At 45.6% G+C, this 23,899-nt stretch overlaps 1 long non-coding RNA gene across 1 annotated transcript; it reads left to right on the top strand.

The window, feature by feature from the left end:
• Positions 1 to 20,256: 20,256 nt before the first annotated feature.
• On the top strand, positions 20,257 to 21,630 carry LOC311022328. Its single transcript, XR_014598103.1, has 3 exons — positions 20,257 to 20,715; positions 21,266 to 21,366; positions 21,502 to 21,630. It is a non-coding gene; the product is annotated as an uncharacterized lncRNA (long non-coding RNA).
• Positions 21,631 to 23,899: the final 2,269 nt, after the last annotated feature.

Raw genomic sequence — 23,899 nt, forward strand, 5'->3', positions numbered from 1 at the left:
GGCAGCCACCTCCAGTTCTGAAAAGTGAAGCCAAATCTGAGGTGTCTTAAATTCTCATTACATCTCATAGTCATTCTCTCCAATGGCTATCAGGGGGAAACTCCTGGTTGCAAAAAGAAGTCTGAATGTATAGACGTCTATGAGAAAATGACTCTTCATTTATTATATCAGTACACATGAGCTTTGTGGTCTCAATCTCAAATCTTCAAACCAGCATGATGTTCATTGAGTAAATTATGTACCATGTACCAGAAAGCAGCATAATTTCTGTGATCAGAGAGTGTTGGGTAGTCAAGAAGGATTGTCATTACTTGCTGAAAAAAAAAATCGAACTAATATGATGGAAAGTAATAAGAAGATACTGGCGTTGTCAGGAGCTGCACGGTAGTGTAGTGGGTAGCACTGTCGCCTCACATCGAGAGGGTCCCGGGGATAGGTTAATTGATGACTCTAAATTGAATGTGAGTGTGAATGGGTGTCTGCCTCTACATGTCGGCCCTGCGATAGACTGGCGTCCTGTCCAGGGTGTACCCTGCCTTTGCCCAATGACAGCTGGGATCGGCTCCAGCCCCCCCGCGACCCTGAATACAGGATAAGAGGTAGACGGACGGACGGATGGAAGGACGCTTTTCACACCAATTTGACGCCAGCATTTGGACTTTACTACTCTATTCGAGTAATTTTTGTTACAGTAACAATATAACATCCATAAACCTCCTCATATGCCTCCATCAAAGGATCGTGCTTACTTTGTGAAAAGTACGCTGCGTCATCGTCATGGTGAATTTGGAATTGCATCAATTTTATATTCCCTTTTGGTTACTGGTGCTCACAATGTAGGATAAGAGTGATGGCGTTTTGTCTTTTTCTTATAACAATTATCACAACAATCCTACTCAGGACTGTTGTCTGTGTAGTCAAACTGATATATCTTCTTCTTCTTCTGTGCCAAGAGCTCCATTGTTGTCCACAATCTATTAAAACAGTCACACTTTACCACTGGGTGACAAGTTCCTTTATTGCCATGAACATTTTGGTTTATTGAGTCAATCCATTGAATCAAGTCATTAAAAAAAAGTAAAAACAGGCATAAAACAGTAAATCAGATAGAACTAATCAATCACATGAATCATGATTTTCAGTCACTCCTGATTCAATTTACTCAAGTCATAATTCATATGCACATAAAACATAGCAGGGGCTTCTCTTTTCTATTATGTAAACACACACACACATAAACATATTAGAACAACCCAAGCAACTACTTAGAAAAGCCATGGCACCCACCTAGAATGTTGTTGCCAGTTGGTCAATTCCCAAATACCACCATCGCATGTGGCTACCACTAACTAATGCTGCAAAAGGACAACATAACAACAAGATGATTCACTCTAATGGGAGGAACACATATGACAAAAGATTATTACCAATTATTTTGCCCCATAGTCAAAAAATTAAAGATTGCACCCATTTAGCCCACATATTTGCTCCTATATTTCAGATTCATTCCATCCATCGTCTACCGCTTATCCTGTATTTTCAGGGTCGCGGGGGGGCTGGAGCCAATCCCAGCTGTCATTGGGCGAAGGCAGGGTACACCCTGGACAGATCGCCAGTCCATCACAGGGCTGACATGTAGCGACAAACAACCATTCACACTCACATTCACACCTACGGGCAATTTAGAGTCATCAATGAACCTATCCCCATCCTGCATGTCTTTGGACTGTGGGAGGAAGCCGGAGAACCCGGAGAGAACCCACGCTTACACGGGGAGAATATATTTCAGATTTTTCCTTTTAATTTCCTGTTAAGAAAAAAATTAAGAGAGGCCAACTTCAAATGTACCAAACATTCTAAATCATCCAAATCTGCCCGTACCTAGGTGTTCTGAATGATGAATCCCCATTGATCATAAATTGACGCCTCCAATTTAGGATCAACTGGATTCTTATTACCAAAGGTAATGCCTAATACACTCATACCAGAGCAGGTGTTGCTGTGTGCGAATACACTGGCACATGCCCAAGAATTGGAAAGAAGAACTTCAGCAGAAGGGAAATGTGAAGGTTCTGTTAAATAAACTTAAAGGTAGAGTAGGTAATTTGGAAAAACCACAGACTTTGACTTTGAACGCTTCGCTGAACCGAAAAAATCCTGCCTGCTCTGTTCAGACCTCTGTTCAAAATTTGCTGTTGCCTAAGAGCAGAGTAGAAATGTTGGTGAAGCACAGAAATCAAAGGGTACTACCTTTTTTAAATGAGAACATTTGCGGAAACGACCAACAATAAGTGGACATTTGCTCTAATATCACTTCCTGCATGAGGCCCATTCTGACACTAAAATAGCATTTTTCTGACGGACAGAATCAGGAAAAAACTTTGTGACCTGTCTCTGTCTCGGAAACTCTCATCTGATATCCGACATCAGATATCTCTTCTCTTTCTCGGTGCTGAACTGTTGGTCTGGTCACTCGCCCTAATGTTAGCCAAACTGTGTCAGAATTTTAAGTGAACTAACGTTCTTCATCACCGTAGCCTAATCATTTTCTTAATGCTGAATGTAAATCCATCCACAAGACGTTCACAACATTCAAGGGTGGAGGGACAAGAAGTGTATGCCATTTTATACCCAGGGCTGCCAAGCCTCACGCTTTCAGTGTGACAGTCACGCAATTTGACCCATTCTCACACCACACGCCACACTTGACATTTCTCACGCTTATATTTCCCCATTCAATACTCTTTTTGAATACTTTTTTCAGGATAATAAACTTTGGTCCTTGCGGCTTGCCATAGTTCGAGTAACTCTGATTGATTGACTGAGATAACCATTCCATCAGTCCTTTGTGCCTAAATCTAACCAACCACAGAAGGCACCTTGCAATATAAACCAATCAGAAGCAATGTAAGGCGGGTCTTGGCGTATCTAACATTCTTGCACACACAACCACGCCGACATTTAAAACTACACAAAAATACTTGAGAGTAATTAGTAGTGTTGGGCCGTTATCGGCGTACTCTTATCGGGTGATAAAAAAATATATCGCTGTTAATCTATTCTCAAAGTATTCGGCCCGCGAAGGAATATTTACCGGCCCTTTTAGTGGAAACAACATTAAAACATGCTGGCCGTATAGTGACCGATATGCCCTCTCTCATCTCCACGCAGCAGTGTAGACTTGCTCCGCAAGACGCGTGGCCACAGCAATCCTCACCGCACGCCCCCGCTGCGATCTTCATGTACTTTACGCGCTTGATGTTGTTCTGATGACCCTCCGCCTCGTTGAACCACCACGATGTCGCTTTCTACTTTGAAAACTCGGCAAGTTGACACTGTATTTTGATAAGCTGTTGCACTCTTCAGACTGGTGGTGTAAGCGGAACCAGAACCGCTACTTTTATAATAAAAATTACGCTGTGTGTCTCCATCCAAAATCGGCTGCACTTGCGCTGCCTGCTCCCACAGATCCCCTCGTGCTCACATGCGCTGATGCAGGTCGACTTTTTCCAAGAAATATATGCTTGTTGTTCAAAACAACAACAAGCCATGCGTGTGTAGTATTAGGACGTGATTGCGTATGTGCAACAGGCAATCGGGCAAAGGCCTGTTTGGGCTGAGCAGTGTGAGCCAAAAACCAAATAAGTACCAACTGGGGGGGGGACAAAAACTGTCAGCATATTTAGCTAAGGCACACCAGTGTGCTGCTGATCTATGATTGGCCATTCACCGCATCAATCGAGTCGCGTGAAGACGCAGCTGAAACAAGTGATGATTGAAGACGCCGGAGCGGCGACGGATTCGGAGCTGAGATTTGGAGTACGAGTGTCGAAACATCAAAGGTAACGTTAATATTAGCTTTTTTCGTTGGCTGGCTATGCGTTGAGCATATTTAGCTTGGTTATGAACTGTCTTTTAGTCAATAGACGTTAGCCTTATAAGCCTGTAAACGCATAGCCCTCGTGTGTCATGATGTATTTTGAGGTAACATTAAATGTTAGCTAGTAAAGAGGAACTAATGTGCAAGTCTGGTCACGTTTCTGCTGTTTTGGTAATGCTCCTCTCCTCCACGTGCATTTGTTACTTATGCTTGTATAGCCTAGTCATGTCAATATCATGTAATATCATCATGTAATATTTGAATTCCAGGTGGAGTATGGCTGCAAGAAAACAGTGCACAGAAAGCAAGAGGACTGCACAGGCAGAGGAGAAGGAAGCATGGCAGAGACATGCAGCTAAGCAAAGAAATACTGCTAGAAAGAAAAAGAAAACACAATGATACTTAGCAGTACATCACAAAATCACAAAAAATAAATGAACAAATGTAAATGTCTGTGCACCCTGGCAGAGGGAGTTGTGGCACATGTTACTACAAGCAATTTCCCCCCACTGGGAGTTCACTGTTAAATGGAAAGCCCTAGATTTTTTTTGTACATAGTTTTATGAAATTATTAAACACAATTTATTACTTAACCTGTGTATGTCTCTTATTGATTTGGTAGGCCTATTAGGTGTCTAAGAATATACGTTTTTCTAGTTTAACAATAGTTTTTTATTGTTTAATATATCTACCATGCTGATCAAAGTAAAATTAGGCAGACTAGGGATGTTTTTTCTCAATATTGAGGAGAGGACATTTTAATTTACCCCTGTCTCCTCCGCTATAAATGCACACCCTGGCTGTCGACCCCCCCACCCCCCCGGAACTCTCTCTTTTTTAGCTTTTCCTGTTTGCATCCCTGTAATTAAATAAAGTTTGTTTTTTGATAAGCTGTGTTAACCTACAATTTTCATTTCTAATTTCTGGTTAATTAAAACTAGTATTCGGAGGCCACAGTGCAGGGAGAGCAGCTGGCATGGAGGTGAGGACATCAGTCTTAAGGTTTAAATAGTCGTTAAATCGGGCCAAATCGATGTTAAAAAAGGCCAAATTCTTTCCACCGCAGCCAAACGGATTATGGTACTAAAGTCTTGTTCTTGTCATTTTCTGAAACTTGGCAGCCCTGTTATACCGTTAGTGCAGCTTGTAACAGTTTCATCTTGTGTTATGGAGCATCTTCACTGTAACCACCTAGCAACCACATAGAAACACCTTCCTAACCGCAGCTACCCGTTGCCCACTAGCAACCAGCAAGCACTTAAAAACGTGACGACCAGGGTACTAACCTCGGATCTGTCTGTCTGTCTTTCTCAGCCAACTTTGGTTACTTTTAAGTACTGTTTGACATTTCTATAATTCAATTAAAAACATGCAAACACATAGATGATATAAAGAAGTTGTTTATAATTTGTGTAACATACTTTTTATAATAGACTTTGGCAGGAGAGACAAGTGAGGAGTCACAGGGAAAGATGGTTTAGAATTTCAATGGTGGACTAACACTTTAATTGCATCGTCATGTCAACATTCATTTTCAGATTATTTTTTTGTCATTTTAGCCTCGTCTGTGTTTGCCACAATTAACCTAATTCTCCTGTGTGACAGATATGTCATGGTTTTACAGTTATTGTTATCCATAATTTTGCTCTCAAAGCATTTCAACATCTTAACTTTCTCTCAGCTGTCTTTCACCGTCTTATAACACTCCAACTACTCCTACAATTCATGCTCTTTCAGTTGCCTCTAAATTATCATTCTTCCAGCATACAGTTTGGTATTCATCCAGCATTGTTCAGCATCATTCAGAGCATTGTGATTCAATGACTAAAAGTCACACCGTAGTTTCTTCTGAAAAAGCCTCTCTTAGTTCTTCCTTCTTTATGGGATTAAAGACAGGTCCAACAGCAGCCTTATCGTTTACCTGTACACTCCAGTCAAAGGCAACATTGCTCTTGTTAACTTCCCGATTCTTCCTGCTTTGCATCTGTCAGCCACAACAGCTTACCACGCACCCACTACATTAACCTTCCTGCCAGCTGATCGATGCCATGTCACTGTTAATCTTCATTGTGCTTATGTGACCTTTTACAAAATTCACTGCCCTTGGTCGCAGGTGATTAATACTGGTCTGGGTAATTGGATGTTAATTGGGCAGACTATTGACCAAAGCCCTGAGAAAATAGTGAGGGAGTCCTTTTGCTCTAGCTCATATTGATAAGCAGGCATGTAGGAAGTAAGAGACAATCACCATTTGACCGGATCCATTCATCATCATTATTATTGGTCTTTGGGAAGGCAGAGGGTTGTGTCTTGGTGATTGCCCTTGTGTGATACATCTCTTGGTGATAAAATATTTTCCCTCATATGGCAAGCTCAAACACAGATCTTATGTTAGATTGTATTATATGAACATTTTAACAAATGAATTGTCCTCCAATAGTGTACCATTTGGTTTGTAATTTTCTATTGCAAATAAGATTTCTATGTATGCTTGCAGATTTTATATTTAAACTGTTGCACAGTTTCTCAATTTCAAAATGAAGACCATAGAAATATAATTTTCTTATAATAAAAAATAACCCTAATTTGGTCACACAAGGATTTGAGTGCTGGAAATTTATGGTTAAGACAATTAATCACCTTTTTAATAAGACGATCCTCTCGAGGAGGCAAAATTAATCCTTCCATGTGTTGCAGGTTAGTAACAAGCGCTAGCAAGCTGTTTCACTTGGCAACAAACTGTGGTGGAAATTAGTGTATGATTTCCCGGTGAGCAATAAGATTACACTTAACAGAGTTTTAAGTAATGTATTAATGATTGAGTCCAATAAGAATAAACAGGCTAGCAATCACAATAGACAGACTGTAAACAGACAAAGTCGAAAGAGACAAGAGTCCTCCAAACAGGGTGTCTGAGCAGACCACGTCACCAACAGACAGCATCAGAGCAACTATCCAGCTGAATAGGGACAGGCTTCTTTCGTCGAGCCTGGCTCAAGAGTCTGACAATTCTCCAATGCTGAGCAGGTCCTTTCAATACGCATGTTGGTGTGTCCTTGGGCAAGCACCAGTCTGTTGTTTGTGTAGACAGCAAACTTCTTCCAAGGCTGTGGGGTCCATGTTTGACTAGCCAGTTCACTGGTGTCTATAGGAAGCAAGTTAACGGTTAGCTCAACAGAGTTTTCAGTTAGCTCAACAGAGATAAGCTAAATCAATCAACCAAGCTTCCTGCCCCACCCGTTTCACGAGGACAAGCGAACGTGACTTTGTAGTGAGACGGCTGCTTAGTATAAAACAATATATAGATGCTGTCTAGTGTAGTCTACACTCACATTAGTTCAAGTGGATGTAATGGATCCCAAAGGGGAATATTAGCCCACATGTACACAGTTATGACTATACAAAGAGACTGAAAGTTGACTGACGCTAACATTTAAAGGTGATTCTGTTTTAACATTGCACGTGTACATTGATTAGATGAGGATGGATGGAAATTTGATTTTCATATGAACCTTTTGTAATTCAGCTGAATTACAGTTTGCTATCAAGTGGCAGCAAATTTGAAACTGGTGTCAGAGCAATCAATAGAGCCCTGGCTTGCTTCTAATAGGGGTGAGCAGAAGGTTTGTTTTGTATATCAATAAAAATGCCCAGCAAACTGAGGCCTGGCTCCAAAATAGACTCAGTAGAGATGGACATGGCAGTACAAACTGGGCAGGAGATCTGGACCTTGTCTGGTTTTGACTCGCATCCAACTTGAAATAATTGTGGGAAGGTGTCAAACTGGCCAAGTAAGATGCTCACACCAAACTTGACATAAAAATGGTGGAGACACAATTGTATTTGTAGTGTCATATCACAACAGAACTTATCTCAGGCCACTTTAAACATTGAGGACTAAAATACGCTAACAATTTTCAGAGTCAATACATTTTCAAAGTCCCAACATCACCCAAGAGCAAGCATTACAGTGAGCAGACCAGGCCCTTTGGTTACATCAATATCAGCAACAGGAACAAGGAGCTGCTTGAACTCAAGGCGGTCACTGAACGAGCTGTTTATAGAACCAACAACATGCGGAGCAGTGGACGATGCGCTTTTTGTAGTCCATTATTGTAGTTTCTCCACTGTCGACTTATGTCAATCACCAGTGTAGATCATCAGCTGTCAATCATCAGCTGTCAATCATCAACAGGTGCATTTTAATCATATAGCTGAGTGAAAGTCTGGTCGGATTCTCCGAGCACTACAAGGAATGCATTCCACATGCCGCTTTCTGTCAGAGATGTGCTTCAACAATAAAACTTAGATTTAAATAGTATATCTATACACTATATTGCCAAAAATATTCACTCACCCATCCAAATAATTGAAATCAGGTGTTCAAATTACTTCCATGACAACAGGTGTATAAAAGCAAGCACCTAGGCATGCAGACTGTTTCTACAAACATCTGTGAAAGAACAGGTCGCTCTCAGGAGCTCAGTGAATTCCAGCGTGGTACTGTGATAGGATGCCACCTGTGCAACAAGTCCAGTCGTGAAATTTCCTCACTCCTACATATTCCACAGTCAACTGCAGCCACGACAGCAACTCAGCTACGAAGAGGTAGGCCATGCAAAATGACGAAGCGAGGTCAGCGGATGCTGAGGCACATAGTGCACAGAGGTCACCAACTTTCTGTCAATCGCTACAGACCTCCAAACTTAATGTGGCCTTCTGATTAGCTCAAGAACAGTAGAGAATGGAATGGGTTTAATGGCCGAGCAGCTGCATCCAAGTCATACATCAGCAAGTGCAATGCAAAGCTTCGGATGCAGTGGTGTAAAGCCCGCCGCCACTGGACTCTAGAGCAGTGGAGACGTTCTCTGGAGAGACAAATCACACTTCTCCATCTGGCAATCTCATGGATGAGTCTGGGTTTGGCAGTTGCCAGGAGAATGGTACTTGTCTTTTTTTTTTTTTAAAGATCATTTTTTCAGGCCTGTCAAGCCTTTTATTACTTTTTAGTATGGAGAGGAAATTGGGGGAGAGAGAGAGGGGGACAACATGCGGGAAATACTTCCCGGGCTGGATGGGGCAAATGACAGAAATTCACGAAGTGCAACACTTTAAGAAATAATGTTTTACATGCAGAAACACTTCAGACTTTTGTTGAGAGCTTGAGGTGGGGTGAAATTTGGTGTAGGCGGCCTCCTCATAATGCAAGAACCCTCTGCACGGGCTGTTGGGTGAATAAACATAAATGACACAAATGGAATTAATGCAAGAGGCACTTCACTTGTCTAAACACACCATGACAATGGTCATGGGTAGGATGCACAAGTTCTCACAGTTCTCACCTCATTCTACAGATTCCGACTCTGGTCTATAGGAAAAGTTTTTACCCCGAAATTGTGAAATCTGTGTACGTATTAATACCAGATGTCAATGTAAAGGCCTGTAATCAGATGTCATCATTTAAATAATATAAATAGCAGCAAAAAATGTTACAAAATGCATAGGTGCAGTTTGAACTTTAAAGTTGGGGGTTGACAAAAATCTACATGGATGAATCCAAATGTTCTTTTTTACTTTTATTGTTACATGTGAATTTATTGTCCTACCAATGCTGTATTGGCTACTACAACATTATGCTTAGTGGATTTTTTTCACCAATCATGCCTCTCCCCTGCCATTTGCCATGCTTTGTCAGGCCTGGACTAAAAGGAGGACTCAGATGCAGGGCAGAGTCAACCGAGCTTTATTCTGCAATATTTGGCTATCAAGAGGTAAATCGGCTGTGAAACCTAAACTTGACTGTACTACAAGAGCAAGGGAAAACAAAGAAATCAAAATCGCTCCAAAAGGGAGGAAAACAAAAGGCTAAACTGAAAACGAGAACTGATCTGCACTATCAAAAATTACAAACAAAAATCACTCTTCTTGAGGCACAAGGATTACAGAACAAAATATCAAACATGAATATCAATACTTAACACGGCAAGACTGTGACGAAGGGCTGGGGTGCACGCAGGAACAAGACACACTGGCCCAGGACAAATGAAGACACAGACTATTTAACACATGAGGGGAACAGGTGGAAACAATCAGGAATCAGGGATGATGTCAGTCCGGGGACACATGAGGAAGGGCAAGTGACCTGAAACGACAGAGGAGTTAGACTTTCAAAATAAAACAGGAAGTTCACAAGACAAAAACCAAGACGAGACAAAACGTCACCGCGGCTTGACATGCTTAATCTGGCCATGTGTCTGTGTAATCAAGGTCTATTGTCTGGAGAAGGGCTGTCTAGGCTTAGTTGGGTTGAGACTTTGATTTGAGTTTTGCTTGCACCAAGGAGCCATTCAATGGCCACATCCAGAGTTTGACTGCCGGGTGTCAGGGCGTGGACGAGGAGGGAGAACTCAGATGCAGAGGCAGTATAAATGGGTTCTTTATTCAAAATAATAAGATGTAAAAAGTACCAAACAAAAGATCTAGGAAAACGCAAAAACTTAAACTACAAACAAAAAATCACTCCACAGGGAGGAAAACAAGACTACAAACAAACTGTGAAATTACCAACTTAACTCAGATTTCTTGGATGGCTGTGAATCAGTGAAGGAACATGACGAGACGAGAGACATAATGAACTGGCACAAGACAAGGGGAGACGCAGACTTAAATACACATGAGGGTAATGGGTGACAGGTGGAGACAATCAGGAATCAGGGATGACATTAGACCAGGAAACACATGAGGAAGGGCAAGTGACCTGAAACAAGAGGGGAGTTATTTTCAAAATAAAACAGGAAATGACTAGACAAAAACCAAGACGAGACATTACCTCACCGGCGTGACAGTACCCCCCCCCCCTTAAGGGACGGATTCAGAAGTCCAAGAGGGCAGGCAGAGGGGGCCTGGAGGAGGGGCTCAGGATATTTAGGGTGGGTGGAGGGGGTCTGGGGGCAGGGCTCAGGAGGCCGGGCACGAGGGCGACGGAACCCCTCGGGAGGCCGGGCATGAGGGCGACCAAGCCGACGGGGCCGCTCAGGAAGGTGACGTGGAGCAGGCGAAGGACGGTCCCCTGTCGGGACAGGAACTGGCGACAAGCGGACCTCCTGAAGGCTGCGTGGAGCAGCCGTCGGACGGTCCCCCGTCAGAACAGGAACGGGCGACGAGCGGACCTCCTGAAGGCTGCGTGGAGCAGGCGTAGGACGGTCTCTCGTCGGAACAGGAAGGGGTGACGAGCGAACCCCCATTAGGCTGCGTGGGGCAGGTGTAGGACGGTCCCTCATCGGAACAGGAACGGGCGACAAGCGAACTCCCAGACGGCTGCGTGGGGCAGGCGTTGGACGGTTCCCCGTCGGAACAGGAACGGGCGACGAGCTGACCCCCAATAGGCTGCGTGGAGCAGGCGTGGGATGTTCCCCCGTCGGAACAGGAACGGGTGACGAGCGGACCTCCCGAAGGCTGCGTGGAGCAGGTGTTGGACGGTCCCCTGTCTGGACTGGTGACAGACGGACCTCCGTGTGGATTGGTGACGGAAGGTCCCCCGTAGGGTTGGGCGGTATGACGGTATTATACCGTGTGACGGTATAAAAGGGTCTACCGGTAGATATTTTGCAATACCGTTTATACCGGAGAAAGCGCAGATGTCTGCGGCATCGCTCTGAGTCACTGTAATTACACCGCCTCAACACACGGGGCACTGCAGGCATTGCAGCAGACTGCTTGCGTGGTTGCATGAGCACGACGAAGAAGAAACAGCTTTACCTGAGCGATAACAATCATGGCAGAGGCGGAGAGTGAACGTCACAAGGAAACGGAGGCAGCGCGACCCACCCATGACGAAGAGGAGGAACTCGTTCCAAAAAAGGGCGCTACGTCTGTTGTGTGGAACTTTTTTGGATTTAGAAAATCCGACAACGAACAAAAAGCGATACTCTGCAAAGAGTGTCGCGCAACTGTTGCTGCAGGTGGAAACACTTGTAACCTCTTCCACCACTTAAAGCTTAAACACGCGAAGCAGTATTATGAGTCTTTCGCCAAAGGCACCCCGTATGACAATAAATCACATCGATGGAGGGAGACAACGGAGGCCATCACGACGCATACTTTTTCTCATTTGTTATTTTTATTTCTTATTAAGATGGAGCTCTGTGTTTACATTTGCACACACACTATAGCTTAAGTTAAAGCTGGAGTTAAAATGTTTACCAGACATTTGCACATTCTTTGTGGCTTATTATTTATTATATTATTATATTTTCTTTAAAATAATGTTATGCTGCTGTGAGAAAATTAAAATAAAAGAGTTAAATGATCAAATGCGAGAGTATGGTTATTTTTAAGCCATTAATTGAATTTACAGGGGGAAAAACCATACCGTGATATATACCGTTACCGTGATATGAAATTATTCATACCGTGATATAAGATTTTGCTCATACCGCCCAACCCTAGTCCCCCATCTGGACTGGTGTCGACCGGACCGCCGACTGAAGGCCACTGGCATGTGTCGGCCGGGCCACCGACTGAAGACCACGAGCTGAGACATGGGCTTGTGGCTTGGCTGTGACTGAGGCATGAGCTGGTAGCTTGGCTGGGACTGCGGCATTGGCTGGTAGCTTAGCTGTGGCATGGTCTGGTAGCATGGTTGGGACTGCGGCATGGGCTGGTAGCTTGGCTGTGGCTGCGGCAGGGGCTGGTAGCTTGGCTGTGGCTGCGGCAGGGGCTGGTAGCTTGGCTGCGGCAGGGGCTGGTAGCTTGGCTGGAACTGTGGCATGGGCTGGTAGCTTGGCTGTGGCTAAGGCCTGGGCTGGTAGCATGGCTGCCCTCCATCTTGGACGAGATGCCATCCCCATTTGCCTCATGGACCAAGAACATCTACCACCTTGCCTTAACTACTGCATCAGCAGGAGTTGGGGGAAGTGGGACTCTCAAGGCCTTAGGTGTGGGAGCCCCAACAATGGGAGTGTGTTCAGCCCGCCTAAGATGCTTGAGGTTGTCTCTTATCTGTGCTCTTTTACAGCTACTAGGTGTTGCGCAGCTATGCTTTATAGGCCAGGAGAGCCTGCCCTCGCCTTAAGCAACTTCCTGAGGAAAGAAACCTTTTTGGGTCCCCACTTCGCTTTCTTATTCTCCCCTCATAAACAGACCAGCTTCCTCTGCTCTCCTAGGTGGACTTCAGTGTGGCGCCTCCATTTGTGGTTATTGAGGCCACCAGAGTGGAAAATGCTTTGATGCAATGACCACAGGCATGCAAGGACTCCTGCCTGCCCACTCGGGGGGGCGCCACATTTCGGTACATGACATACTCTACTACTGCATAGTATCATAAGTGCCAGCACACTGGCACTGCAACCATACGTATTTTTTCTTGATTGATGGGTCTTGGCTAAGTGGATAGTGGCCACACAGGGTACATTTTTGGGGAACCCATTGCAGCATCATGACAGTAGCCACAGTCCTGGGAAGATGTTTGTGATTCCCCCATTACCTTTTTCCAGCTCTTGTCCAAACTAGGGATCACATTCCAGCCTTTGGCTTGCTCACGTGAAAGAGTGCTCATTTAATGTGCTGGGGGACTGTCTTATGAAGCGTAGCCAAGTTAATGGTCTAGGGGTTCATGGCCTCACCTTTCCTAGTATTTATCCTGCTCAGTTGTTTAGTGGCCCTCTTGGCGCCGGCACTAAGGCTTGTGAGCTGCCCGGCAGGTCATGGCAATAACGCTGCAGTATCGCTATTTGGCACCATCAGAACTATGACGGTATCTGATCATCTTCGATCAGATAAATAGATTGATAGATGCTCACCCCAATTCTCTAGATTCTGAAGACAATGACAGATTTTAATATTTTAAGAACTTCAACAGTTAGTCTATAGTCTTGATGGTTGTCGGTGTCAGTGGCTCATGAATTGGCTCCCACATTTCATTTATTATCCAGAATTGTTATAAATAATTGATTCCCAACTTTGTTAGTCTCTTGTAAACTGTTACCTTGATGATAGAGCCAGAATGAAACACTCTTTGATACATGAGTTGATAAGGAGAATAACGATGAGGCCTGGACAGAACATTTAATTAAACTTCTGTAATCCTTATGGGGGTAGTAAATCCTACATTTCCCAGCAGCGCTGTCATGTTCAAAACCGGCTTTAATCTGGGACATGAAAATGAGTTCTAACATGGAGGCATGAAGTTATTGCTTCTCCATTTAATAGCTATCACTAGCCCAAGGACATTTTAATGTCCAACCTTGCCCTGAGCTGTTGTGGAGAATTTTTACAGACAGCTCAGGGGGGAAGTAATTACACCCAGTTTCAAGATATGAAATACAGTTGAGGACTTTTCAAATTGCTGTATGACAAACACTTGGTCACTGCATGAAGCCTGTTCTTGGCACGAATCAGTGCAAAGAGCCAAAACCACGAGGTCACTAGTCACCTGTCTCACAAAACACAATTTTTCTTTCAGTGACCTTTTTTATTGGGAAACAATGCAGAAGTAATAAAAAAAACCTCACTTTTGAGGGAGAGCGGCCATCTTGATCGGAGAGACAGGAAATTGAGGATCACACGGCTCAAGTAGCACACCTGTGACACCAGCACCACCTGCCTGACCACTGCAGGCTAAATGAGTCCTCACATACACTAGACAGAATGAAAGCTCTGGGCCCGGTTTCCCGATAACGTCCACTCTCAGCGCGCTACGAAGACTCCTACGTTATGACTTACCAAAGTTGTTTACCTCTATAGTCGTGGTTCCCGAACGGTCTCTTAGGAGTCTTCTTAAGAAACACTCCTTACGTCGTACAAACACGGCGCTGTCCAGAAAAGAGTGCTGTAATCGATTGCTCAGAGTTCGATTTTCCATTTCATGCAGCATTTCATGCGCAGGTGCATGACAGCACTATATTATAAAATGCCGGCTATTGCAGTGTTTGCGAATAAAACATTCCTAGAAATCTTTCTATGCTTTAACATTTATTTAAGCATGGTCGAACATACTAACATAGCCTATACTGATTTAAAAAAATGAATATATAGAAAATATAGAAACAGCGGACGAGTTAGAGCCAATTACATCCTTAATTCCATGCTTAATTCAAACATGCCATTTCAAGTGGCTTCAATTGGCTACGGATGCAAACTTGGAATGAACAATTAAACAACTTAGCCTATCCTGCTATCCTGCATGTCTACACAGATACGCCACCCATCACTTCCTTCCATTAACTGTTAAAACAGTATAGGCTATTAGGGAAAATGTTGTAGCCTACCGTAGGCTATGTTTTTATAATAGTGTGTAATTGCTTTGCAATCAGCGCTGATTGACCAGCAGCCCTGTGAAATAGGCATGGTGTAATTCTAGTGTGCCATTGGTTAACATCACCTATAAGAGGAACCCCCCCCCCCCACACACACACTAAACATTGTTGTAGATTATGATGGCGGACAAAAAGACACGTAAAAAAAGAGCACCTAGCTACATGGTGGAGGACACAGAGGTCCTTTTAGAGGAGGTCAGTGTAAACAAGGCTATCCTCTTTTCGGCCTTCCAAACAACTGTGTCGAATAAGACAAAACAAGAATTATGGGTTGAAATAGGCCGAAAGATGGCTGCATCGGGTTCTGGCGCACCGAGGGAGTGGCAAGAGGTCCGCAAAAAGTGGCAGGATGTCGCCAGCAGTGCCAAAAACTGCAATGCCGCAGTCCAGAGAGACAGGCTCCAAACGGGTGCTGGCCACAGCACAGTGCCAGCTTTGACTCTGATGGAGGAGAAGGCCCTTGCTGTGATAGGAGAGACCTACTGTGATGGGATCGCGGGGGGCAATGACCTGAGAGGTGATGCTGGACGCTCGCAGGCCAGACGATCCCCAGCTACCAGGACCTCTCCAGAAAGAACATCCCCAGCTGCGATGTGGTCTCTGGCAAGGCGATCACCATCCCCAGCTGCGACGCGGTCTCCGGCAAGGCGATCTCAATCCCCAGCTTTGATGGTCACCCAGGACTGGGCGGCAGCAACCTCCTCCCCCGCCAGCAGCACCATCTCACCAGGCACAGGCACACCACCGCCTTCGAGACACCGGCTGACATCCTGCCGGTGCAGCGAGGAGCTGATCCAAATCGAGAAGGAGAAGTTGGTGGTGCTGAATGCAATTGACCAAAAATTAAAAATTGCGACAAAATCTCACGCCAGACGCTACAACTAAAGAGGGCGAAGCTGGAGTTGGCGATGAAGCAGCATGCGCTGGCTGAGGCCCAGTTCCAGAGACCCGCCATCTCTGTCCCTGTCTACCTGGCACCTGAAGGTAAGCCTGTTGTTGGTTTATTCATTCTGATGTGCTTGATTTCATCCCAGTTGGCAAACAATCTAATTTTGGATTTTTATCTTTTACAGACACTGAACAGCCATAGTCCGTCACAATGTGTGTGCATATGTGGGTGGGTGTGGGGGAGTGGAGGAGAAAATAAAAACCCATGCACATCAATTACATTGTTTGTCATGTTTGGTCAGATCAGCTGATTGCTTGTTTGTAGGGAAAACCACTGTATTATATTTAGGGGTGGGAATTGATAAGTTTTTATCAATAACAATGCCATTGTCGATTCTGCCTATTGATCCAATTCCTTATCAATTCTCTTACCGATTCCTGAGTAGTTCAATAAGTACTTATATACACTATAATAGGGGGTTTTAGCCCATAAATTAAAAATAAATAAAAAACGCACCTTGAATTTTTACACATTTTATTAACAGTGGACTTCAGGAGTCAGTGCAAAGTTCTGACGCGTTGGTCTGGCAAGCGTGGGCCCGATCTATACTAGATAATATCGGAGTTTGTCTACAGCCCATTTTATTGCGAGACACTCTTTTTCTACCGTAGAATAATTATTTTCTCGGGGTAACAGTCTGCGGCTGATGAATGTAATTGGATGTTCCTCACCGTCTTGGAGTTGAGACAGGACGGCACCCACCCCGGTCTCCGAGGCGTCGGTCTGGACCACCATGGGGAGGGAGAAGTCAGGGGTCACCAGGACGGGGTCGGAGCAGAGGGCTGCTTTCAGGGCCGTGAACGCTTCTTCCGTTTCCGGGGTCCACTTTACCCGGTCCGGCTGCTGGTTTCTGGTGAGGTCGGTGAGGGGACCTGCGAGGGAGGAGAAGTGGGGGACGAAGCGGCGGTAATAACTGGCTAGGCCCAAAAACACTTTTACCTGTCGTTTTGTCTGGGGCCGGGGCCACTCACGGATCGCCTCGACCTTCCCTATCTGGGGCTTCACGCATCCTCTCCCGATGGTGAACCCCAGGTAGTTAGCATCCTGGAGGCCGAGACGACACTTCTGGGGGTTAGCGGTGAGCCCCGCGTCCCGCAGGGCCTGGAGTACCGCTTCCAGTTGGGCCAGGTGGGTCCCCCAGTCCTTCCCGTGTACCACTATGTCGTCCAGATACGCGGCGGCGTATTCCTGATGGGGCCGAAGTACCTGGTCCATCAGCCGCTGGAACATGGCCGGGGCCCCATGCAACCCGAACGGGAGCCGGCGGTACTGGAAGAGCCCGTTGGGGGTCGCGAAGGCGGTCTTCTCCCTGGCTCCGGGGGCGAGGGGCACCTGCCAGTACCCCTTGGTCAGGTCGAGGGTGGAGATGATGCTCGATAAGCTCGTCCACCCTCGGCATGGGGTAGGCGTCGAATTGGGAGATGCTGTTGAGCATGCGAAACTCATTACAGAACCTGATTGACCCATCAGGTTTGTGGACAAGCACAATAGGGAGAGAGGGCCATAGGCTTGCCATCCGGTCGCGGAGCCCCTCCACGTGCTCCACCAGGGTCCGGTGCGGGGACGGCTGCTGCTCCCAGGCCTCCTTGGCGAAATCCAGGAGACCCTGGGGTCTTCGCCCGTAAAGTAGTTCGAAAGGGGAAAATCCTGTGGACGCCTGGGGAACTTCACGGATTCCATTACTTTTTTAGCATACTTTTCAATGTCCGGTTGAATCGTTCTACCAGCCCGTCGGTTTGCGGGTGGTACACCGAGGTGCGTAATTGTTTGATGCGTAGCAACTTGCACATGTCCCTCATCAACCCCGACATAAAGGGCGTACCTTGGTCTGTGAGGATCTCTTCCGGGATGCCGACTCGACTGAAGAGCAGGACCAGTTCCCTGGCGATACCTTTCGTTGCCATAGTGCGGAGGGGGATGGCCTCTGGGTAGCGGGTGGCATAGTCGAGGATGACCAGGATGTATTGGTGTCCGCTGCTGCTCTTCGGCAGGGGTCCCACTAGGTCCACGGCGACCCTGCTGAAGGGAGTTGCTATAATGGGGAGGGGGATTAATGGAGCTCTTACGTGGGGTCGCGGGGCTACCATCTGGCAATCGGGACACTGCCGGCAGTGGTCCTCCACCGCTCTCTTGACCCCCAGCCAGTAGAACCTGGCGACCACCCGCTCCAGTGTCTTCTCCACCCCGAGGTGGGCGCCGAGTAGATGACTGTGGGCGAGCTGGAGGACCAAATGACAGAGGGGACCCGGCACAACAAGCTGCTCTATTTGTTCCCCGGCCTCCATTATGCCTTCCACGAGGGCCACCAGCTGCTCTGCCGTCTGGGGGTTAGCCTGGCAGGCCAACTTTTTGGCCTCATAGGGGAGGGCACGTAGAAACCGGTCCATTATAACCCTCTCCACCGGACCCGGGGTCGCTGGCTCGGAGGCCAGCCATCGGTTGGTGAGCCTCGTGAGCTCAAACATTTGCGCCCGCGGTGACTCGGTTGCGCTGAAGGTCCAGTCATGGACGAGTTGTGCCCTAGAGATCATTGTGTGCCCCAGTCTTTTCAGGACCTCCGTCTTTAGTACCTCATAGGGGGCCGCTCTCTCCTCACACAGGTCCTGGTAGGCATTCTGAGCCACTCCGGTGAGGAACGGGGCCACCAGGTAGGTCCACTGATCCCTGGGCCACTCCTCTCTGGTGGCCGTCCTCTCGAATGTTAAGAGGAAGGTTTCGACGTTGTCTTCGTCGGTTTGCTTCATTAGGAACCGGGCCGGGTTTATCTGTTTCTTCGGCTCAAGGTTCAGTAGTCTCTGGGTCAAGGCGCCCGTCTACTCCATTTGCATCCGCTGCATGTCTACCGGGCGCGCGCACAGCTCAGCGAGGTCCGGAGCTGCTGCCATCGTAGTGGGGAGTGTTTTTTTATTAATATTGGTCGGCGGGTGTCTGTGCCCGCATCCTCCACCATATGTGGCACCCTCAGGTGTGGGGAGGGCGGCGTCTTTGGGCGAGTGCGGGGTTCGGTGTCCGGGCTCGGGTAGTCCTACGTTCCAGGGTTCGGCAGGGGGAATGGCGGTCAGGCAGGCGTGGGTCGGTACACAGGGGGGTTCTCAGACGATCCCGGGGCCGGGCAGCCAGCAGGGTTCTCCGTTCTAAGGGGGTCATACACAGCGCTTTGTTTCCACTCTCTCTTATTCTCCACTTACCTCTCCAATGTTTCGCCGTAGCTACTCCGGCGTCTCTGGGCATCTCTTCCTCCTTTTATCTCCGCCCCTCTCGTTATGCCAACTCTCCCCAGCTGTGCCTTCGCCGCACAGGTGAGACCGCTTCCCTCATTGGAACTCCTTATCTGGTCCTCTGCGGAGGGAGAGCATACAAAGTGCCACGCTGCTCTCGCATGCCAGGGCGCGATGTAAACATTCCCTTTTCCCCATCCTTACCCGGCGGGCGCCACAAAACATTAACACGTTCAAAAAAAATTGACACATTTTAATCGCACTTATTATTGCACCACGGAACGTTTCTCACTGGATGAGTTTCAGGCGGACTGATTACACTTGGTTCACACCGGCGCGGAGCGCCGCGAATAGGCGCGGCCATCCCACGCCGTGAAGCGATCGTTTCGGTGTCTGCTCTATTTTTTGGCGCGTGCCGCGAGCGATCATGTCAATTCTGGCAGGAAATCGCACAAAGAAACACGAGACAATCCGGTTAATTTTCAAAATAAAATACCGCGATTGACAAATGCGATATTTGTGTATCTAAACTTGCACTGGGAAACAGGAAGAGAAAATACATTTAATAAATGTGAAGAGTAGATAAACAAATATGTGTATTTCAACTGTATATTACACTACTACTGTCTACTACCATATACACTCTCTCTGTCTGTGTGTGTGTGTCTCTCTCTATCGCTCTCTTTCTCTCTGAACGGATAAATATGTTGGACTGAACAATATGTTGTTTGGACTGAACAAAAATAAACAATATTTTGTTGCTTAAGCTTATGTATTCAGTCATTATTCAATGGTATACTATAAATCCATGTGAAAAAACCTCTCACTGTCCTCAGGTCAAATATTTATGGGTTAAAGACGTGACGCTTGCTTTTTCTGTCCGACGGAACTTTTTACCTAATAATAAACATTAAAATGAATAAAAATATAACATGTATGTCTAATACCTTCCTTAAACATGTGCCCACTCTTATTTCTTTAAACATGTTGGTTATTGGTCATTTTCTGCCATCTGAAGTGTGAAAACATCATGTGGGGCGACCGTCCGGCCTTGACTTCTGTTTGGACAACTGGTTTTAAATCACATTAAAACAATTTAAATATAATCCTTGCCCTATTTGGCATAATTTCAAACTTGTTTTCAATTTATTGACAAAGTTATGAAGCATTTGTACATACATTTCAATCATAAAACACAAACAGATCTTGTCCGAATATGTTCATTGTCTGAAATATCATCTGGGGCGACCATCAAGAAAATACAATTATGGGACTTTTATTTTGACAATCATCTCAAGGAGGATGTTGCATCAGCCAGCCACACTGTGAGGGTCCCAGAGAGACAACTTGCAGGTCAGTAGTCTCTCATCTTTACAAATAAATCCTCTTTTTAACTGCTGCATTGTAAACGTCACATTGGGATATCATGTGGGGCGACCATCCTAAAACTGTGAATAATGAGTTTTATACGCAAATCTATATTTTGAAGGTAAATTTGTTCGTGATATGTGGTGAGAAGTAGCTAGCTTGGATGCTATAGCTAACCGTTTGCCTGTTATATTTGATAAAACTTGAAAACATCATCTGGGGCGACCGAGCATCATGTGGGGCGACCACCGCAGACGGTTTAAATGATAGATAATACATATCCTGTATTTGTAGTTTCTGTATGCTTATGTTTTCATTCATGATATACATTTAGTTATTTGTTTTAACATAACTCTTTCTATATTTCAACATATGTTTTTCTAAATTTCAATCATTTCCATACTACTTTAGAGATGACCACTTCTTTTTGATTATTGTGTCTTTATCAGAGAAATGTGTGAATATTAAGCATTCATTCTATTTTTCAGTTCCTTTTCTAGCTCTATGTATGTTTAACTATATAACTTTTTTCTAGATGGCCCCACTAACGAGCAAACAAAAGACTGCTCGCTACAGGCAGCGGATCAATGCAGACCCTGCAGCAAGAGCTGACTATCTTACCAGGAAAAAAGAAAGGTAAAAATATATAGGCTAGGTAACATGCAGTATATCTTTCTCATGGCAGGCTCTATTTCAAAATATCATATCACATAAGTATGTATGTTATTTAGGCCACCAGAATCAGTGACACAGTATACATTATTGTTTCAGCTACCAGAGAAGAAAGCAACAGGGCAAGATTAGATACATGAAGTCAGATGAACTTTCAGAGAGAGAGAGGAAGAAACAGAAAGCCAAGTGGAAGGCTGCATCTAGAGGTTACAGGGAGAGGAAAAAGATGGAACAGGCAATGCTGGAACTGACACCACCATCCTTAGAGAACACTCCACCAGTTCTAGTTGGTATAGAGGTTGATGAGCAGCAGGAGAATCCAGGGCAAGTTGTGGTGAATCCCCTACCTCTAAACGAGGAATTTAACCCACCAGTGTCCTCTACACCAGAGAGAGAAAGAGAGAATACATCTGAGAAACGTTGTAAGAGACTGAAGGCTCAGAAGCGTAAACTACGTGAGGAGAACCAAAAACTGAAAAAACAACTAGCAGAGATGAGAAAAAAACAGGAAAGAGCCAGAAAGAGTGAGGTGAGGGCTAAAGAAAGGGTGCGGCTGAGTGAGAAGTTCAAGCCCAAAGGAAAGAAAAAAGTGGCAACACAGAGAGAGCAAGCAGTTGTTAGTTTTTTAACAAGAGATGAGAACAGTCGCCTTTTACCTGGGAAAAAAGACACCATCACTAAAAACGAAGTAAAATATCAACGACGCGTGCTTACAAATCCACTTAAAAAACTACATACACTGTACAACAGTGAGATGGAGAAGAGTCTCCGCCTATCTTACAGGCAGTTCACCCGAAAACGGCCCTTCTATGTAACAGAGCCAAAGATCCGAGATAGGGAGACATGTGCATGTATGGAACATGAAAATGTGCACCTGCTGGCCAACAAGCTCTACAGCAGAGGAGTGCTCAATACAAAAAGCATCTCTGAACTGCTGGGCATGATAGTTTGTGACACCAAAAAGAGAGCCTGCATGGATCACACTTGTGCCAAGTGCTGCTTTGAAGAAGTAGAGCACCTTGAGACCGAGAGCAGCACACAAGTCACCTGGGAGCAGTGGAAGAGGGTGACATCCACTAATGGACAAAAAACCTTTTCTAATGTGGCCAAACAGACCCAGACCGGAACCATAAAGGACTTGATGGAGCTTTTCCATCAGAAACTAGAAGTGTTGGCAGTCCACCAGTTCAACTGGCTGCACCAGGCAGAGCAGTTCCGCCTCCTCAAACAAAACATCACGGAGTGTGAAGCTGTTCTGCACATCGACTTTTCTGAAAACTATGCCTGCAAGCTAAGCACAGAGATCCAGTCCTTTCACTTTGGAGGCAGTAGACAACAGGCTACTATCCACACAGCAGTCCTGTACACTGTCCATGGGATCAAGTCTTATGCAACACTGTCTGACTGCCTTCGCCATGATGAACGGGCAGTGTGGGCACATCTAGAGCCTATCTTGAAAGAGCTTCGTGAAACCTTCCCACAAATCACTACCCTCCACATTCTGAGTGATGGGCCCGTTACACAGTACCGTAACAAAAATAACTTTTACTTGCTCAGTACTGTGCCTTTCCTCTCAGGATTCACAAATGTGACCTGGAATTATTCAGAAAGATCCCATGGAAAAGGGGCCCCAGATGGGATCGGTGGCGCAATAAAGAGAGAAGCGGATCTCTATGTTAACAGAGGAGGTGAGCTGCAGACACCAGAAGCTCTTTATGAGATGCTGACGAAAAGAGGCTCAAGTATCACTCTCTACTGGGTGACAAGTGAGAGCATTGAAAAATGTGACGAGTTGATTCCTGGCAACTTGGAGGCTGTGAAAGGCACCATGAAGATCCACCAAGTTGTGTCCTCACAGCCTGCAAAGATCACGCACAGGGAGGTGTCTTGCTTCGGTAAGCGCTTAGAGACAAGTCCATGCCCTTGTTACCAGCCCAATAACTGTAGACCTGAAAGCCACCATACGCCAAACTGAGAAACCTGAGCCACCTAGGGAACAAGAAAGTGTTCTAACTGAGAACCCCTCAAGCTCTCCACCTGAGCCACCTAGGGAACAAGAAAGTGTCCTAGATCTATGTGGCAGGTTTGTGATAGTAACCTACGATGAGCTTCCATATGTAGGCCAGGTCCTAAAGGTTGTGGAAGAGGAACTGCAGATCAGCTGTATGCGACAGTCTGATGAAAAGAACTTGTTCTTGTGGCCACAAACTCCGGATGTTACTTTCTACTTTAGGAAAGATGTTCACGCTGTCATTTCAGAGCCTGAGCCAGCAACCTCATGCTTCTCTAAGTTGACCTGCCAAGACTGGCAGGGCTCCAGACTGCGACCAAATGGTCGCATTTTGCGACTTAAATCTGTGACAGTGCGAGTACATTTTTAATCTACTCGCGCATGCGCGACCAGTAAATTTGCAGTTTTTTTTGTTTTTTTTTTTGCTGACAAACTTACAGCCCACTAGTTGGCGGTAATGCAAAAATGAGCTGGTTTGCCAACCGA

The sequence above is a fragment of the Eutrigla gurnardus genome (genome assembly GCF_963514095.1).
Source record: "Eutrigla gurnardus genome assembly, chromosome: 12".
NCBI classification, from domain to species: Eukaryota; Metazoa; Chordata; class Actinopteri; order Perciformes; family Triglidae; genus Eutrigla; species Eutrigla gurnardus.